The following is a 6,134-nucleotide window of genomic DNA, read 5'->3' as shown; positions in this document are numbered from 1 at the left end:
TTTAAAAAGAAAACAAATTTTAAAAAATACAATATATATATATATATATATATATATATATATATATATATAGAGAGAGAGAGAGAGAGAGAGAGAGACTGGTGGCTAGAACAGGGTCACCCACTTAATTTTGGGAGTATTTTGGTCTCTTATAAGAAACTACCTCCCAAAATTTTAAAGAATGAAAAACGTATATAAGAGTAAACACAATGAAGGGATGGAATATGCCTATAAAGATGAAAAAAAAATTTAATTTTTAAAAAAGGAGTTGATAAAGTTGGTTGGGAGAATAAAGAAAAAGAAAGTGGAGAGTATTTGCTCAGGCTGGAGACTAGAACAAGCCCAGAGCTAGATTTAGGGTATATTTTGGTCTATTAGAAGAAGTTGTACCCCAAATTTTTTAGAAGAAAAAACCCTATGTGTATACAAAAATAAAGTTAAATACAATGAAGGATAAAATATGACTATAATAATGAAGGTTCAAAAAAGATTATTACTTTTTATGAAAGGTATTGTTAAGATAAACTAGTTTAAAAAAACGTTAAAAAAGAAAAGGGTAAAAGTTTAAAAAATTTAGCAGAAAAAAAAATTAAATTAACTGCAAGACTAAAGAATCATGGGGAGGAATCCATGAGTTCTGTGCTTTGCTTTCTCCTCCTCTGGAATTCCACTGCTCTTCTTGGTAAGTGAACTTGGTCTTGGCTGGATTTCTTGTTGATCTTCTGGGGGAGGGGCCTATTGAGGTGATTCTCAAGTGTCTCTGCCTGAGGCGGAATTGCACAGCCCTTACCAAGGGCCGGGCTAAGTAATCTGCTCGGCTTTGCTTTCCGGAGCTTTTGTCCCCTGAACACTCGCCATAGAGTTCCAGAGGACGGGAATGAAAATGGTGGCCTCCCGGGCCCGAGAGCTCAGGGCCCTACTCTTCAGTGTGACCGGTTCAAGGTAACCTCAAGCTAAGGGCTCACTCCTCGGCTCTGTCTCTGTAGCCGGCTTCACTGCTCTAATGACACTCTGTGACACTACGAAGCTCTGTGACACTCAGAAGACACCCCCGATCCTTCTGTGATCCTGTGGGACCTGGGGCCACGCTGATCCCGGGTGGGCGTCATCCCCATTTAGCCTCTGGAGCCATGTCCCTCGGTGGAGCAGACTTTTAAAAGTCCTGATTTTGTGCTTCATTTCTCCACCGCTTGCCGTGAGGCAGCCCCTCCCACCACCAGCCCCACCACCCCCACCACCCCCGCAGTCTATCTTCCCGTTGCTTTGGATTCACTTCTCCGCCAGTCCTACCTTTCAGAAAGTGGTCGATTTTCTGTTTCTAGAATTGCTGTTCTTATTCTCTTCGATCTCCCATTGGATTTGTAGGTGTTTGCAATGGTTTGATAAGCTATCTAGCTGATCTCCTGCTACCTGATGTAGTCTCAGCCTGCTACTTCTCTGCCATCTTCCAACATATGCCTCATCACTACATCTTGCCTCTCTTCCCCTGAAGGTTAGAGTCAACTAATCCCAGATATTAGTCTTAAACACACACACACACACACACACAGATAAAAATTTCATGATGAGTGGCCAGTGACATAGTAAACATTTGCCTTGGGAACTCCAGAGAGATATTTTTTAAATTGAAGAATAGTTGATATATAATATTATATTAGTTTCAGGTATTATATTATATTATACAGTATTATACTGATATCCAATATTATAATCAACATAGTATTTTGATATTTATATAGATTGCATAATGCTCATTCAATAAATATAGTCACTTTCAGCCACCATATAAAGTTATGACAATATTATTGACTCTACTCCCTATACTGTACTGTTGATCCCATGACTTGTTTACTTTATAACTGCAATTTGGGGGCATCTGGGTGGTTCAGTCAGTTAGGCATCTGCTTTCAGCTCAGGCCATTATCCCATGGTCTGGGGATTGAGTCCCACATCAGACTCCCTGCTCAGCGGGGAGTCTGCTTCTCCCACTGTCCTTCCCACACATGTGTTTTCTCTCTTTCTCTCACTGGCAAAAATAAATAAAAAATCTTTTTTAAAAAATTATTTTTAAAAACCTGTATTTTGTACCAAAGAGATATTATGATGGTGTATTTTACAAGATTTATTTCAAAAATGCCTAGTTCTTTACAAAATTGGCATAGGAATAGGAGAAAAGATGAAATATCATGCCTAACAAATGGAAAGAAACAGGCTGATAGAGGATGCCCATCAAAGGATGAAGCAGCAAATAATTTAGCAATTCAGACATGACCGAGAAAGAAGTGGTCATTATTTGATGGACACAAACTTCCTGAATTTTCAAAATTCCTGAACATTGCATATTTATTGTTTCTTACCTCTTCTCTATAGCACTTGCTATATTCCTACATTGGCTTGAATTATGATAGTTGGTTGGAAGAAGGTAAATACACACATAAAAACATACAATTAAGTAGAAATATTTAACTGTATGATTTTATAAATGATAAAGATATTAGAACTTAGGGCTACTCACATTTCTAAATCCTGGAATTAAGTTTTTTGGGAAAATACTACTAGAAAAAATGATAAGACTAGTAGATAATAAGTCATTTAAAGCACCCAAAAGGGCAGAAAACAGGGATACCTAGGTGGCTCAGTCAGTTAAGCATCTGCCTTCACCATAGGTCATGATCCCAGGGTCTTGGGATCAAGCCCCATGTCAGGCTCTCTGCTTAGCTGGGAGCCTGGTTCTCCCACTCCCTCTACCTGATGCTCTGCCTGCTTGTGAATGCTATCTCTCTCTCTGTGAAATAAATAAATAAATTCTTTTTTGTTTAAAAAAGGGGGGGCAGAAAATACATGTCCCTCTTTCCCCCTACTTTGTCATGTTTCAAGATTTACTTATAATGTTTGGCTCAAGCAAGAGCTTTTGTTGAGATAAAATAATTTTTGTTTTAGACCAATGTTTCTGAACCTTTGTTTTTCATCATCACTGCCTAAGAAGGTTTATTAGACCCTTTTATCCCTAATCACTCTCCAGTAAAATTATAACACCACAGATAGACTGTGTCTTCATTTATGTGTTACATTCATATAAGTCCTTTATGGATTTTGAGTAAACTTTTTCTCACACCATCCAAGGAACTAATTTTTGTCCATTTAGAGATGATTTTACCCCCCTGAGAATGTATGTTTTATGTTGTGGCAAAATAGGAATGCTGTAGACGCTGCTGAAAAATGGCAAGGTATAGATACCAATGCATCACACACTTACTGAACAGTTACAGATGAGAAGAAAACATAGGAAGATCTAAGGATGGCTTCCTGCATGTTCCCCTACTACACATACTTATTAAATAATAATAAATCACAGAATCTGAAGCAAATCAGCCAAAGAAAGCATGAAGAGGAAAAAAAACAAACAAACAAACAGAAAATAGAAGTGATACTGGCAGATGAACCCCTGAAAATTCTGAGGAGTCATTTTCTGAAAAAAGAGAAAGGAAAAACAAAGAAGGTAGAACATGGAGTTAACACAATACCTTGGCAACTTTATTTACATCAAGATTTTCAGAAACCTATCTATAGATGGACATTTTATAGGTCTTTGAGAGAAAGAGGATACAGGCCCAGTGATGGAGTCCATTCCGTGACACGTGGGTCAATGGAAGTTACATGACAAGAAAGGAGCACCCATATCTGGAGGAAATTGAGAACAGAAAGGGAAACAGAGTCTGGGCACATTCAAGAGCGATCTTTGCATTTTTATACTTAACCCTCCACAACTTTCAGTGGTTGGGATACATAAGAGAACAATGGCTCAAGGACCATTTAAATTTTACTTGTTCATATGCAAAAATAGCACAAAACCCAGGACAACTCCAGGGGTATTTCACAATTTATATAAACATATTCTAAAACAAACTTTTAAGTATTAATTAATGTAATAAATGAGAAAACGAGTTGGCAGCCTAAAATCCAAAAGAAATTCAAGGCAGGACTGTTTATTTTATTTTATTTTTTTTTAAGATTTTATTTATTTATTTGACAGAGAGAGATCACAAGTAGGCATAGAGGCAGGCAGAGAGAGAGAGAGAGGAGGAAGCAGGCTCCCTGCTGAGCAGAGTGCCCGATGTGGGACTCGATCCCAGGACCCTGAGATCATGACCTGAGCCGAAGGCAGCAGCTTAACCCACTGAGCCACCCAGGTGCCCAAGGCAGGACTGTTTAAAATGGTCCTGGGTTTGGCCATTCTCTTCTTCCTGTTCTCTGTTCTATTCAGTTTCTGTCACCTTTGCTGGTGTGGTTCCATTCTTCTGTCCCCTAAAAAAGGCAGGTGCCAAGGTCAATTTTTATCTTCCTGTCTCTGTGCTCTCTTCTTTGGCAAGCCCTGACTTCTCAGGTTATCAGCTATCATGCCTAAACAGATCTTTTCCTAGACCATTTCTCTGGCCTAACAGGATCACCAAATATAATTTTCAACTGCCTACTAAATATTCCTATTTGGATTTCCTTTCAACACCCCCAAAATCAAATTGAACAAAATAAAGATCATCATCATAAAACCTCTTGCTTCCTTATTTCTGTTAAATAAATGTCACAGAAATTTTTGACAAGCATGCCTCTCAATCCTCATCCATGTGCTCACCTGGTTATCAAGGCTGTTCATTCTACCTGCAGACTGTCATTCACAGTGGTTTTGTATACCCTAAGACCTCATATGTCCTACCCAGACTCCTGAAATTGCATTAGCACTGGCATGCTCTAATTCCCCTCTCTTGGATATATTCTATGTGCTTTCTTCAAAATAATCCTCATATTTGGCCATACCACAAAATAACTTAAATAGTTATACATTTCTAACCATTTTCAGTCAATATTGAGGCTCTTTCTACTTTTCTTCCACAATATTGTACCTCTAAATTCCCATCGTCCCTTGTGACTATCAGATGGGCCCACTAATGGCTATCCATTAGCATACCATACCTCTTTCCTGAGCATCTTGTTGAAATTATTCCCTTTGCTTAAAATATTTTTCTCTTTTCTATCAACCTCACCCAACAAAGTCTGACTCCCTGTCAAAATGAAGGTCAAATTCACCTCCATGTTAATAATTTTTCCTGAATCTCTCCTCTGGACTTCAGAGCAGAATGTGCCTCTCTCAGTGTGCCTTGTCACTTTCTACATTCCATCCTTATTGATAACACAGCGTCATAGGACATGACTATATTTGTATGTACCCTCATTCTTCCCTATTGCACCCAAAGCAGACATCACTAATCAATTGCACATTCTTTCTTACTAAACCCAAACAAGTTCTCAGAATCCATCTAAGCACCAGATGTCAGGAAGCCACTGCCAATTCATTAAAGTTGATACATGAACACAAGACCTGGATTATAGTAAATATCCAATAAATGTTAGCTAATACTATTTTTATTTTTCTCTAGCATAATACTCATCACATAAACTAGAAAATTGTTGAAGATCATTGGTTAAACAAACTGCCACTAAAATATCTTGTCTACAGTTCTTCACCTTTGTACTTAATGAAGGCAGATAACTTTTATTCCTTTCAAGCCACAGTTTTTCTGCCACACTGTGGAAAACTATGCTATTTCCCAAAGCAAAATGCCATAATTCCTTTCTCTAACACACACATTGATTCATAATCAGTGCCATCAGTGCTCCAATTCAGAATGAATGCCAGTGTTACCATCAGAGAAATCTGAGGAAATTATTTCATCGCTGAATCTTCCAGATGGTTGATGTTATTTAGCTAGTCACACAGTTTCATTCTAATGGGAAAGCTGGGTCCCGTTTGAAGTAGACACAGGCTACAAGGACTGTATTTGTATGGATAGTTTGACTGTCTGGGCATTTCCCCAAGAGAACAGGTGAGGGAAGAATGTGCATGTGGAAGCACATGTGAAAACATCTGCTCTTGGAGATATCTCTTAGGATGGTCGCAAGTTCACTCTTCCCTGGCTTTACGTACAGTGATCGCTTTTCACGTGCTGCCTCTTGTCACCCAAAGGTAATGATGTCAATGACAATGATGGTGATGCTGCTCATGTTGATGATGATGGTGAAACACCACATCTGCATAATCCTTTATCATTTACAAATATGCAGAATGGCTGGCAGAGAGA

The sequence above is a fragment of the Mustela lutreola genome, chromosome 12, assembly GCF_030435805.1.
Source record: "Mustela lutreola isolate mMusLut2 chromosome 12, mMusLut2.pri, whole genome shotgun sequence".
Classification (NCBI taxonomy): domain Eukaryota; kingdom Metazoa; phylum Chordata; class Mammalia; order Carnivora; family Mustelidae; genus Mustela; species Mustela lutreola.
This window is presented reverse-complemented; position numbering follows the sequence as displayed.